The following is a 15,199-nucleotide window of genomic DNA, read 5'->3' on the forward strand; positions in this document are numbered from 1 at the left end:
AAACACACACACACACACACACACACACACACACACACACACACACACACACACACACACACACACACACACACACAATGCTGGTGTAAGTCACACATATACCAGATGTGGGAATCATGCGGACTTCCTGAATGGTCCACAGACACATTCTATATAATACCCCGTGCAGGACAAACCCCTTGGCAGTTTGATGGAGTGGAAGTCTTTCTGGCCGATCAGCTGGGCCCCTGCACACCACTCTCAGATGGGTGGTCATGGGGTCCATCAGTGAGCCTTCCAAGTCACCCTTTATGGCATCCCAGCAGTAGGAATTATTGCTAGAGCAGTGCTTGGTGGTTGTTACCTGACCACTGTCTGAACCATGGTTGACCATGTACAAACTGGGGAAAAGCAAACCAACAAATAAAAATAAAGCAAAAGAAAAAAGGCAGAGAGAGACATACAAATACAGCAGAAAAGTAGTGTATTCTTATTAAAATGTATTAAAATAGTACATTTTTGCCATCAGTACATCATCTGGAGGGCATATCTTGCATTTTTTGATATCTATCTTGTTCTGTATCTCATGGGATGCTGCAAAACATAAAACAGTACTGCGCTCAGCATATCTCTGACTACAGAAAGAGCGTATGGGGACAGGTATTAGGCTTAATGTACAGAGCAAAATCAAGAAAGGAATGCTTAAAACACTGTAGTACCCTCTACCTAAACTATATTTCTAACTGGCAGGAGAGGTGTGGGTGGCATCATTCAACATCCTGACCCCAATATTTAGGTATTTAGGTAGCTGTTTTTTGCATTTAACTGCTGGGATTGTTTGAATGAGCCAAGCAAGACCCTTTTTCTGTGTAGGTCTACTGAGAAAAACTCCATAATAAACAAAAAAAAATGTTCCAAAGGGGGGCTTTCATTCTCCCCCAGCTGATGCTTTCTCTGCTCTTTGTGCATTAGGTGAATGAAAATCTTACATTTCCTGCTGCATCAGAAGGGGCCCTCTGCTAGTGTTTGTGCATGCTGAAGAAATGTCTACTTCCTACTTTTAGCAAAGGAGAAAAATGGTAGCCTAGTGCAGATGGCCACATGCACTGGACACCAGATGACGTGCATCAATGCTCAGCAGAGTTGCAAGATGCACATTAACAGTAAAGTGATGCAAAGTGACAACAGCATGGCCAAACGTCTCAGTGGCTGTGCATATGTTCACACCTTACATAACTTCCTAGCATCATAGGACAGACTACGGCTGATAATGCATTGCATTATAGGTATGATTTAGAGATGATTGCACAAAACCACCTCATTATCATAATTATAGCACTATGATGCCCATTGTAGCATGACAAAAATTGTGGGTGCCATGTTTAGGGAGATCATATTATGGTGAGCAACTTAGAAATGCAGAATTACAGTGAAATACTGGAGCATTTTGCCATATAGGCATACTGACTGCAGGCAGGAAGGACTTTTGATAATGGACTGCAGTGACCACACAAGAGTGCATGGAAACAATAAGCACAATAACAGAGCTAAAGACAGTGTGGTAATGCTGCTCAGGGGATAACAGGAGACTGACATTCACAGAGAGTAGGCACAGGCTGACAGTGTACAGGGAACATGGTCAGGCCTGGTCAGTGTCATTATTTTTAATTTCTCTTAATGTTTTGAGATTTTAATACCATGATGGGAATGTTTATGAAATTAGTATTGCTTTAGTCTTTGATGTTAACCAAGAGTGCTCTTTTCAGCACCACAATGTACCCAGAATTGTCTCCTTCAGCAGTTTGTATGGGGATTAGATGTAATGGTAGCATATTTAAACACAACTGGAAATTCTTCTTTTCAGTCCTAGTTCTCCTACTGCTGTGAAGTGTCTGTGTATCTTTCTTCCATATTATTCTCATTTTTGCTTGCAAATGCTAGTAGTTTATGACGTAGTATGCCTCTATGCAAAAGGTACTATAATCTCTGGGTGTAACAATTTAAATTATTAATGCTACTTTTGTCTTTTTTTCTTGGACTACTATATCTGTTTTTCTTTATCTATTTTTTGAAGAGTTATGCTTTGTGATTCAGGTTTCCAATGCTCCTCAAATACTTCTATATTGTAGTGTTTGTACAGTCCTCAGTGCAGCAGTCATGCCACATTATTTTGCCTTTCAGTATACAGGCCCTCAGCCATGAGTGCATCACACTCAGTAATGAGATAAGTGATAACTTCCAGTTCTCTTTTACAGAGCCTGCATCTGCTTGTTTCTCCAAATCAATTTTTTAATTAACATTGTAAACCAACACCTACAAAGCCTGTTATTTTGGACCATCATTATTAGCCTTTGCTCTTTGTTCCAGTTCACTTTACCTTAACCTTTCTTGCAGCAGATATTGGACGGCATAAGGTTGTTTTAGAATGTCTCGGTATTTGCCACTATTTTTGTGGGCTTTCCAGTTTTCTTTCCTTTTCTTATGGTCCTTTTTTTTTACATTCGTTCTTTTTTTTTTGGCACTTTCAGTTCCTGATCCATCTACTTCTAGTTTTATTTCCATTCCCACTTTGTTCTGAAGCACTTCTAAATTAAGTAGGGCTGTTATCTCTTAACTTAGGAATGGGGTCCATTCCAGTCATGGTATTAGAAACCCAAAAGACTTGGAGAAATTGAAAAAAAAAACAATAAAAACTAAAGAACAAAAACTGAAGTTTTGTAAGATTTACATATGTTGATGATATATTTGGTGAGAAACACTTAACTGCATGAAAAGTTAGTAATCTTTTTTATTTAACAATAGAATGTTATATATTTTGGTGATATATTTGGTGAGAAGCACTTAACTGCATGAAAAGTTAGAATCTATGTTTTTAACAATAGAATGTTGCAGGTCTTCTCTCTCTGGAATAAGGCCGTCTGTTTATTTATCAGAATGTTATCTAACCAGAGTGCTTTCAGCTCTACAACAAAGTCAAAACGCTAACCACCAAATAATATTTATGGAGGAGCTGTGGAGCCCACATAAGAATGGCAACTTAACTTGCTCCATGCCAAGTATTTTAAGTTAATTTTTATAAAGGAGTTTACACTAATAAGGACTGGGCCAAAGTAAAATATCATATTTTGCAGTTAACAATAAAATTAGTGTAAAAAGTTGAAGGTTGGAGAATAAACTTGGTAAGATTATAATCTAATTGGAATCCTGGTTCAAGACATGTAAGTAGAGGCATAGAGGACCATAAGATAGAAAATGATGGAATTAAAGCATTGGTTAAACAAAATGAGAAGGACCAGCAGACAGGAGGGAGAGTGTGTGAGAGAGAGAGAGTATAGAGACAAGGAATAGACACATAAATCCACAAGGCATCATGAAAACACTACCCAAGAATCAGAAGGATGTTGAGAATTGGTCCTGGCTTGAAAGCTTCAGTGTGTTTCCTTGAAGAATGGATGACAGTTTTAGTAAAGGATTTCTCCTATTTAGATTGTCAAGGTGACATTATGCATCATGTGGGAATGCCTAGTGAAAGGGATGACAGAGCTTACCATGTGTCAATATAGTTATAACCTCCGAATTTGGCAGTGCATCAAGCAGTGATGTAAAATGGCCTTCTGATGGCATAGTCCAGGGTAAAAATAGTACAAGACTTCCCTTCTGAGATGTATAATCTGCAAGTGCAGGTCACCTCAGCTGTCTGGAACTTCAAGAGGGAAAGAACTGCAGTACACATTCAATATCCAACTACCCTAACACTGATCTAGCAGGGAGGGCTGTACTTGGCCAAAACTTTAGAATAAGCAATAAGAATTTATATGGGCTTGGTCAAAGGGAGATAAGCCATGGTGCCTGCTGCAAGGTCAGTGACATGTAGTGCACATGGATACTCATGTCACTGCAGATCATGAGTCATTTGCTGAATCTCTGCAGGTGACACAGAAGAAAGGTCAGCAGCATAATGAAGACAAGACATAGTACTGCCTCAGAATCAGTGTCATTTGTGGACTTTATTGAATGTAGTAAGAAACAGATTGACCCAAAAAAGATAAAAATCAGTGTAGGAGGAAAATGAAGTTCACTGGATGAGGTACATGATATCTGGGAGAGAGACAGCTATAAGAATGTGAATTCCAGGTGAAAGACTGATATTAGGTAGTCAAATAAGAAGTTACAAAGGGCATACAGGATGAGAGAAAACATCAACATATGGATAAGAAAGGACCTCTAATGGCAAGATTTGAGCGAGCAGCAGAAGTAAGCACAGATAGGGCTAGAGGACAGGTTATACTGATACAGTAAGCCTACTGATGTCTTCATGTTGTGCTTTCTTGTTTTTCCTTCTGAGAATTTTAGGGAAAATAGAGAAGTATTTACCTTGCAGTTCAGTTAGTTCAGTGGGACAGAGCTGAGTATGGATGGAGACAGACTGCCTACAGGCCGGCGTGCTTGCAATGAGAAGCAGCGTTTCTAAGCAAAAGAGTTAATGTTTCATTAAGTTAAACCCTACAAATTCTGGGCACAGGGACACTGGCTATTATGCATCTGAAAGTAACTCTCTTAATGGCATTTAAATTGTATGTATATTTGTTCATGGTAAAATAGTTAAGCTATGTAGAACCTAGCAACTGTAAGATATAATGGACTGATAATAGAAAGGAGACTCTGGCTACTATATGACATAATTTTATTTCAGTATAGATGCTTAAACATCTGTTTATAGTCAGTAAATGAACATTTATAAAAGTCATTCTCATTAGAGTTAAGATAAGTAAACAAATGGAAGAAGGAAATAATAAGAGAAGAGAAACCACTTTTCACATAACCAGTCAAGTGAATTGGGAGATGGTGAAATCATAAGGTCTCTTTTAAGGTGGTGGTAGTGTCATTGTGTGTTAATTAAAGATAGAGCATATTACTGAGAAAGCTACATGCATATTAATGAACAACAATGCAAGAGTGGACAGGTTGGTATGAGATGGTAATTGGCAACAGTATGTAGTAGCAAACTATGTTGGAAGGGTGGGTCAATATTATCAATGAAATGTTTTACATTTTTTGACAATGCTTAAAAGATCAGAAGTGCTGTTGTTTTACAAAATTTACCAGGAGGTCCAAAATGATTGTGACAATGTGAGGTACTGCCAAGCTATGCCAGAAGAAGTAGGGCAATGGATGTGTAACAAATGCCAGCACAGCTAGCTGAAATTTTGTAAAGAATTATATGTCATTTGTATATAAATCTGATTTGTACAGATACTTGTTTTGAAAAATGTATTTGTAAAGCTGCTAGTGTTAAAAATGCACCAACAGTGTGCCCTGCTGGACAGAAAAAGAAATATACATGTATTATTGTAACTGTTTAAATGTATATGATTTAACAGAGGATAATGGAAAAGAAGAGGTTAATCTCAATCCACCTAACTTTGAAAATAGTTTGAAATTAAATTACCTGGTTTAGGCCATAAAGATAGTATCTTACAATTCTCAATGCAGCCAGAGACAAAAAGTCTGCACTAGGAGGATTTCTGCATTGTCTTTGGGGTGAACAAATTGCTACTCTGGAAGGGTGGTGGTTTGAAATTGTTTTATGACTTCCAGGAGCTTCACCAGATCTTAGCAAGGCTCTGTGCATGTGTGTATTATTGACACATATGTGCTAAATCCTTACAGCTTCTAGCCAAGGGGGGGGTAGCATGGAAACCAGAAGTCAGACGACCAGATATATGTGATGTCATTCTGTAATCTATGATGTACTCACAAACAAGGAGAGTGTGTTGAACAGATGGAAAGAGTACTTTGAGGGGATGATGAATGAAGAGAATGAGAGAGAGAGAAGGTTGGATGATGTGGGGATAGTGAATCAGGAAGTGCAATGGATTAGCAAGTAGGAAGTAAGGATAGCTATGAAGAGGATGAAGAATGGAAAGGCTGTTGGTCCAGATGACATACCTGTGGAAGCTTGAAGGTGTTTAGGAGAAATGGCAGTGGAATTTTTAACCAGATTGTTTAATGAAATCTTGGAAAGTAAAAGGATGCCTAAGGAGTGGAGAAAAAGTGTTTTGGTACCAATTTTTAAGAATAAGGGTGATGTGCAGAGTTGTAGTAACCACAGAGGGATAAAACTGATCAGTCACAGCATGAAATTATGGGAAAGAGTAGTAGACGCTAGGTTAAGAAGGGAGGTGATGATAGTGATCAGCAGTATGGTTTCATGCCAGGAAATAGCACTACAGAGGCAATGTTTGCTCTGAGAGTGTTGATGGAGAAGTACAGAGAAGGTCAGAAGGAGCTGAATTGTGTCTTTGTGGACTTAGAGAAAGCATATGACAAGGTGCCTAGAGAGGAGTTGTGGTATTGTATGAGGAAATTGGGAGTGGCAGAAAAGTATGTAAGAGTGGTACAGGATATGTACAAGGTTAGTGTGACAGTGGTGAGATCTGCAGTGGGAGTGACAGATACATTTAAGATGGAGGTGGGATTACATCAAAGATCAGCTCTGAGCCCTTTCTTATTTACAGTGGTGATGGACAGGTTGACAAACGAGATCAGACAGGAGTTCTTGTGGACTATGATGTTTGCAGATGACATTGTGATATATAGTGAGAGTAGAGAACAGGTTGAGGAGACCCTGGAGAGGTGGAGATATGCTCTAGAGAGGAGAGAAATGAAGGTCAGCAGGACTAAGACAGAATATATATGTATGAATGAGAGGGAGGATAGAGGAGTGGTGAGGATGCCAGGAGGAGAGTTGGCGAAGATGGATGAGTTTAAATACTTGAGATCAACAGTTCAGAGTAATGGTGAGTGTATAAGAGAGGTGAATAAGAGAGTACAGGCAGGTTGGAGTGGGTGGGAAGAGTGTCAGCAGTGATTTGTGACAGACAAGTACCAGTAAGAGTGAAAGGGAAGGTTTACAAGAGGGTAGTGAGACCAGCTATGTTATATGAGTTGGAGACAGTGGAACTGACAAAAAGGCAGGAGTCAGAGCTGGATGTGGCAAGGTTAAAGATGTTAAGATTTGCATTGGGTGTGATGAGGGTAGAGAGGATTAGGAATAAGTATATTAGAGGATCAGCCCAGGTTGGAAGGTTTGGAGACAAAGACAGAGAGGCGAGATTGCATTAGTTTGTACATGTGCTGAGGAGGGAGGCTGAGTATATTGGGAAAAGGGATGCTAAGGATGAAGCTGCCAGGTAAGAGGAAAAGAGGAAGGCCTAAGATAAGGTTTATGGATGTGGTGAGAGAGGACATGCAGGTGGTTGGTGTGACCGAGCAAGATGCAGAGGGCAGGAAGAAATGGAAACAGATGATCTGCTGTGGTGACCCCTAACAGGAACAGCCGAAAGAAAAAAAAAGAAGATTCTGTAATTTAGGACAAAATTTATGTTTAATACTAGATGAGACTGAAGTCTCATTGCAGTCTGTTTTTGGAACCTGACAGAGAAGATCCCTCACCTACTTCAGCTTGCCTTACTCTACTAAGTGACCAAGGAATAGTAATTATTTAGATCAGTCAGGAAAACATAGTGAGATTAGTTAAGTACTGTTTTTCTGTATATGTGTGAATCTATTCACCTGTGTTATTTTAATATTTCCTGTCATTGAAACTCTGGTGTTTAATGTAAATAGATATTTAGTATGTTCATGTTATTTTCTTATTTATTATTAAATATATTTAAACTTTTCATTGTGGCAGGTCTTTTAGAGAATAATTTACTCTCTGAGAATACTTATATATATTTAATGATCGCTCTGGCCTCTCTAAAAGCTTTGCTGTTGGTCAATCTACCATTTGTATTAATATTAATTTCACTCAGTATAATTGGGTACCCTTGCAAGAGCCTTAGAGTAGCTGGCTTTGGAGTGTCTGGTGGCAGTGTAACTACCTTATAGTCTGGGCAGAAGGGGGCAAAGCTATTACATCTGTGTCAGCCTTTCTCAGGTGTGTGTGTGTGTGTGTGTGTGTGTGTGTGTGTGTGTGTGTGTGTGTGTGTGTGTGTGTGTGTGTGTGTGTGTGTGTGTGTGTGTGTGTGTGAAAATTAAATCTCAAAGAGTGTGTGTGTGTTTGGAGCAGGGGCATGAAGCACGGGCTTTACAGAGGGGGTGCTGAAGAACTTGGCATAGACACTCAGCTGAGGTCTCATTTCTATAGCTGTGCCAGTGAGGAGTCTTACTGGGGACCTGGAGGGAGACAGATAGAGAAATTCAGACCCTAGACTGAGTGCCTTCCCTGTGTGCTCTTAAGGGAAATTGTTTTTGATGCAGAGACCTGCATCTGGAAATACTTTACTGGCCTAGAGTGGGGACATCAGAAGGATGATGAAAGGAGGTATTTTGATGGAGGGAGGTACAGAACAGTGAGACAAGAGAAGTGCTCAGAAAGTGCCTTACTGTTGAGATGAGAATAGATTTGATGCATGTCACATGATACAGAGGAAGTTAAGTGGCAGTAAATATGGGGATTGACTGGTTTTGGAGGGGGAACTAAAATATTGACAGACCGCTGTTTGGGGAACAGAAGTGTGTATATCTGGGAATAGAAAAATGTAGCAAAGTAAAACTAAGATGAATATATATATATATATATATATATATATATATATATATATATATATATATATATATATATATACTTTGCTTAGTTTAATATTAAATATGAGTCTCATGGGACAGTAACATTTTTCCATCAGAAGAGGACGTATAGGATGTGATGGTGTGATTTAATTTGGGTAATAGTAGAGTGAAGCGTAGTTAGGAGAAAAGCTCATTAGTGTGGAGGAGGTAGAGTAAACTAAAAGGGTATCAGGTTATTGGTGATTGTAAAGTTTTAGAAATACAAGATGCTTATCTATAGTGGAAGAATAGAGCCTAATGGAGCAAATTATCCAAAAGGTGTATGGGCAGAGTAGACCATTAATGAGTGTATGTGATGCAAAATCAAAGCAGCCAAGGAAGGAGAGATGGAGGGAGCTACACTGGTAGGAGCTTACTATTGTATGTCTGTATGCAGAGAGGAAGCTGTGAGAGGTAACAGTGAGAGGGAGCAAAGAAAAAAAATAACAAGTTAGTAAATACTGGGGGAATGAACTTATAAAAAGATACAAAAGTGGGGATCACCAAACAGTAGGACTATTGTAGCTGTTAAAGAGTTAAGTAAGAGGGGAAAGGATAGAGAAATAGGATGCTAGATGGGCATGGAAGAGGGAGGAAAGATTGAAATTGTACTTTCCAGTTACTCTGAGCTATAGAGAGGAAAGGACAGAGATAGATTACAGGGATATAAATGGGGACATTACCCAGATAGGCTAACTGATGATGTAAGGATAGACATCAGTGACTACCAATGTCATTATTGGGGGTATGGGCCTTGTGGTGCTATACAAGAGTCTTTTGGCCCATCGTCAAAGGAGATACAAAGAAGTATCTCAGACAGGCTGGAGTTTTTTTTATTTTAGAACAATGAACATGGGGGTATAAATCATTAAATTAACATAGAAAGTGTGCTGGCAAAATTGGTAAAGGAAGTAATAAATATGGCATTTTTACAAAAATTAAAATGAGATCTAGGGAAGCTACAAAAGAAAAGGATATACTTCTTTAGGAGTAGCTTGTCTGAAGATTAGGGAAGAGGGACAGTAATCTTAGCAAAAGGGGTGTTGCACTGAAAGGAGGTAGCATGCAAGCATGATGTATGGGAAAGGGGAAATTTGAAGGGAAAGATGCAGTTGTGGCATCATATTATAAAACAAAGGAAGATATGGAAGCTGTTTTGGAATGGTGGTCTACAACATTTGGGAGTTTGGTGAAAGACAAAGGAAACTCTCATAATAGGGGAGATTTTGACATTGCATTTGACTCTGGGAATGATCATTTATGGTGGTGGGGGAAGAGAAATTTCCCCACAGACCTCAGAAGTTATTAAAGAGGGTTTTGGAACTACTGGAGTTTGCAGTTGATTGGAAAGAGAAATCATAGGAAGAATGGTTTACTTTTTTATGTGGAAAAAGTACTCAGGCCTGTAAGTTGGATATCATATTGTTAGGCAAGGAAATGGCAGATGGGTCAGATTATAGAGGTGCTGGAGAGAAATTTATTGGCTTATGTGATGGCTAAAGTAATTAAGATACAGTTGACATAATGGTTAAGGTAATTGCTTCCAGTGTACAAGGTACAAGATTCGATCCGGACCTCAGGTTAATGCCTGTGTAGAGTTTGCTTGCTCTCCCTGTGTTCCTGTGGGATTTCTCCCACCTCCCAAAAAGATGCTGAGTGTTTCCACCTCAAAACACATGCAAGAATGGTGTTGTGAGCAGCAACATAGACTCTAGATGGTGCCTATCAGGGAAGAGTTGTGCAGATCAAACACTTTGGGCATCAACTGTGATGTGCAGTATCCTCTAGATAGGAAAACATGGATCACAGACCGTGCACCATCTCAGAGTTAGCTACTCAAATGTGTAAAAATTGTCTGTTAACATCTTTAACCTTGCCATATCCAGCTCTGACTCCTGCCTTTTTGTGATTTGGACACTTTACCTAATATTAAAAAAAATAGAGTATATGCCAAGGATAATAGGGCTGAAGATCCAGCCTACTTTGACATATGCCAGAGACCCATGCTAATGCTGGGAGGGGTCTATGTACCCCTATTGGTCTGTTTGTGCTTGCTATAAAGCCCAGCAGCTCTGGCTGAATAAACAACTGGACAGTGAATGTCTAGTTGCCCAGCTTGGGTTATCTGGGATAGTTCTGCTACTTGAAAGCTGGATTCAAAACCAACCTGCCACTTCAGCCAAGGACTGCAGAACTCATTCGTTCACTGATGGGACAGAGCTTGGAAGTGGTGACATTATGGTAAGAAGGAGGCTGAATGTCCTCTATATCCAGGAGGCAAGATGGAAGGGCAGTGCAGAAAAGCCAATTGGCTTCCAGATTCCACTATTCATGAGGACGACAGACTAGAAATAATGTGTGGGAACTGTGTTGAGGGGAAGCTTCAGAAGACAGTGAGGAATGTCATCATAATTAGTGACCGACTCACAACAATCAGACTCCAGTAAGGATAGGGCAATATTCATAATTGCAACCTATGCTCCATAGCAGGGTTATGACAGTGAGGAAAAGAGTGCATTCAGGCAGCAGTTGTAGGACCTACTAGATAAAGCTGAACAGCATGAGATGGCGATGATAATGTGGGACCTGAAGACAGGACAGACAGAAAAGAGTATGAAGACTGTTTGCATCCACATGGGTGTGGCAACAGGAATAAAGAAGGAGAGGCCATTCTAGATTTCTGTTTGTCAAGTGGCTTGATAGTGGCCAGCACATGGTTCAGCAAAAGAGACAGTCACAAGATCACAAACAAGAGTGGCTAACATACAACTCAGGTAGAATTCCTACTAGTAAGGAAAAGGTAATGGGGTAGAATCAGTGAAACAGTCAGTACACAGCATACTGGTTGCCGCAATCAGCTGCAAGTAGTAGTCAGAAAAGGCTCTAAGCTAAATAGAACCTAAGCTGAAGACCTAGAAGTTGACTGGAGAAAAAAAAGAGTTCAAGAAAAAACTCAGGGATTTAGCACCTCAGGAAGAAGCGGAAATAAGTGGAGCTGAAGAAGAATGGCAGCACCTCAAAACAGAATGCATGAGGACTATAGAACAAATATGGAAATAAGGTACATAAGGAAAGCTGCTGGTGTATTGCAAAATTTCAGGAAGGAGTGCAGGAAAAAGTGTGCAGTAAAAAAGATGGACCAAGTTAAGAAGGAATATTGGTTGGCTAGCAATGAGGCTAAGAGGGCAGTTGCTTTACTGAAAAACAAGGCATCAGAGACAACCTACCAGCTTCTGGAAAGTGGCTCAGTAGATGGCAAAAAGAATCTGTATCAGGTTGCAAGGCAAGGACAGAAAGTTAAGGAAGTCTGCCTGAGTTGTATGTTGGCCACTCTTGTATGTGATCTTATGACTGTCTCTTTTGCTGAACCATGTGCTTGCCACTAAAGAAGTGGACCTCACCTTAGAAGAAGTAAGAACTGCACCAAAATGAAGTCAGGGAAAGGCGCAGGTTCAGATGAGGTCACAGCAGATATGATCAAGCAGTTGGGTGAGCTAGGGAAGACATGGCACCAGAGAGTTCTCATAGCAGTATGGCGGGAAAGGCATATCCCAGATGACTGGAGAATAAGCATACTAGTACCAATGTTCAAGAATAAAGGGGACATTCACAAGTGTGGGCAGAATAGCGGTATCAAACTCCTGTCAGACTGCATGAAAGTTCCACAGATGGTGATTAGTAAATGAATACAGAGAGTAGCAGAAAGTAAGATGGAAGATGAAAAGTTCAGATCCAGATCAGGATGCAACACAACTAATCTGATGTTCACAGTGAGACAAATACTTGTGAATAAGCTAGAGATGAGAAAAGCATCCAAGTGGGAATACTTAGACATAGAGAAAGCATATGACAAGGTCCAAAACAGCTGATATGGACAGTTCTGCAATGGTTCAAAGTCCAAGAAATACTGGTAGAATTAGTGCAGGCTATGTACAGGGACCTAATGTCACAAGTGTGAACATTGTTCAGACTTACAGAAGGGTTACCAGTGGGAGTGGGTGAGCATTAGGGTTCAACTCTGAATCCACTGATGGTTTTACTGGTGATAGGCTACATTAGCAAACAGGTCAGAGAGGAAAGATCAGCAAAGAGTCTGTATGCAGATGATGTGGCATTACATGCAGACTCTGAACAAGAACTTCAGAAAAGAATAGGTGAATGGAATGCAAAACTGAAAGGGGTCTATATTATAAGCACAAAAGACCTTTTCAGTGAATACAAAAACAGTGACACATATTGGGCGAACCGTGAAAACATCAAGAGCCCTAAACCGCGAAATTTAAAATCTCAAATCGTCATAGTTGGCCAACCCCACTACCCGCTACATACTATCTACCCAAACAAAATAAGTAAACCACATACATACACTAAACAAAACCCTACTTCTAACCCTACACTAAACCTTGCATACATTACTATCTATGCACTTACCTTAACCTGCACCCTAACTCTAAGGTGTGTAACTATTGCACACTTACCTTAAGGAGCTATACCGCAGAAGGGCCAACTATGACGATTCGACATTTCAAATTTTGTGCTTCAGGACGATCGGTGTTTTCTCGGTTCGCTGAATATGTGTCAACGTTTCCGTATTCACGTAAGTGGACGTTCGCGGTTCTAATAGGGAACTACTGAAAGCACAAGGAACAAAACTGGATACAAATAAAACAGCTGTAATGGCAGCAAATGGGAGAAATCAGAAGAAGCTGATAATTGAAATAGAAGAGAAAATATTGGAAAATTAACTTCTTCAAGTACCTGGTGGTTGAGGAGAAGGGAAGTCTGAATGAGGAGGTCAAAGCTAGAATCAGAGGGTCTACAGCCAATTGACAAAGAGTGATAGTTTGGATTCTGTCAGCAAGCCAGTTTGCTCTTCAGTGAATACCACAGTTATTTTCATTTAGTTTGATCAGCTTGTCAATAATGCCAGAGTATGGGATGGAATCAAATGTCTTCACTAACTCCAGGTAAGGTTGAGCTGGTGTAATGGTTAAGATGTTTACTTCATAGGCAGATACTACAGGGTTTGATTCTTACCTTCGGGTTGGGAAATTTGGCTAGGCTTAAAATTTCCCCCAAGGCAGAAATCATAAGAGTAACCTATAAACATTTAAGTAGTATGAATCAATTTGCCTGTATACAATGCATCAGTGACTTGTTCAAGTAAAAAAAAATGTCTACATTTTGGAGGCAGAATCTACATTTAATTGGTGAGTTTGGCAAAATGGCTAACATTGTCACCTTATAAGCAGAAGGTTAGGAATTGATTCTGACCTAGGTTTACTGGCTAGACTTAAAATGGCCTTTCAGGCAGTTAGACTATTATTCACCTGTGAACCTATAACCTAAACTGATTTGAATCCAGGGATCATAGACTGCTGATGTTTTTGTTAATAGGTTCCATAAGGGTGTGCTCCATTGCTTTATGTCTAAAGCTGGTAAGGCTGACTGATTTTCTTGCTAATGCATAACTTTGCACACTGCAACTGGAACATTGAAGGAATGTAGTCCTTTCTGTTTATAGGTTCAAAAGTTGGTACTAGGCTATCGGACCTAGGGCCTATACAAGCCTAGCCATAACAATTCCCTGGCTATTTCTTCCCACAGTATTCACTTCCCTGGACCCCTGTCTAGCAGGGTGACTAACGTGATCCCCAGTGTGAATTTTCTATCTCCCATCCAATCTTCAAGGTTTCTTTTGAAGAGGGCCATAGAGGCGCTCTGCTTGACATGTTTGGGCAGTCTATTCCAAAGTCTGGGGAGTCTCTGGATCAGGAACCTATCCCTCCAGCATGTTTTGTTCATTGTGATGACAAAGTTTAGATCCCTGGAGTGTGTGTCTCTAAGGGATTGGGATTTCTTTAAGTGTAGCATTTCCAACAGCTCTGGGATTGACATGGCCTTGTATGTTAAGCAGAGATGGCCTCTGAGTAGATGATATGTGACAGAGTATAGGTGGAGTTTTTTTAGACGGTCAGCATAGGGCATCTGCTTTAGGCCTGTGATTCTTTTAGTGAGGGGATTCAATGTTTGCCCTTCCCTTTGGATATGAATATTTGTATAACATTAACTGCCCTCATTATAAGGACCTCTCCGCATCTGACTGGTCACACTAGGAATTTCACAGATACTAACCTCATGGATCCCACAGCAGTACCTTGATACGATGCTGCAATAAGAGGAGGAGGAGCGAGGAGCATGTATGATTGCCTTGGACAACAAGAGAGAGAACCAACAGTTTTGTAGGCATTTTACAACACAAACCATTCCACTGAGGTTTTGGGAACCACTGATTACACGTGCATTGCCATCAGAGCAGCATCTGTTCTGCATAGTGTTTAGTATTTCAACAAAAAGGGCTTCCACTACATCACATGTCATTTGTTATGCAATGAACATGGTATTATATGCAGTATGTCTACATACCATCCAGGTAGTTTCCATCATTTCTAAATCTGGCACACATGATTTCGCAGTCTTGGTATAGGCTGGGGTGTGAACATGGCATTGCTGACTGTAGGTGATAACATATCACTTTATATAATACTTATTTAGAGACAATTGCAATAAATTACCTCTTTGCTAGAGAAGTCACATTTTAACATGA

Source organism: Protopterus annectens, chromosome 1.part0 (genome assembly GCF_019279795.1).
Source record: "Protopterus annectens isolate FY-2018-M chromosome 1.part0, PAN1.0, whole genome shotgun sequence".
NCBI classification, from domain to species: domain Eukaryota; kingdom Metazoa; phylum Chordata; order Ceratodontiformes; family Protopteridae; genus Protopterus; species Protopterus annectens.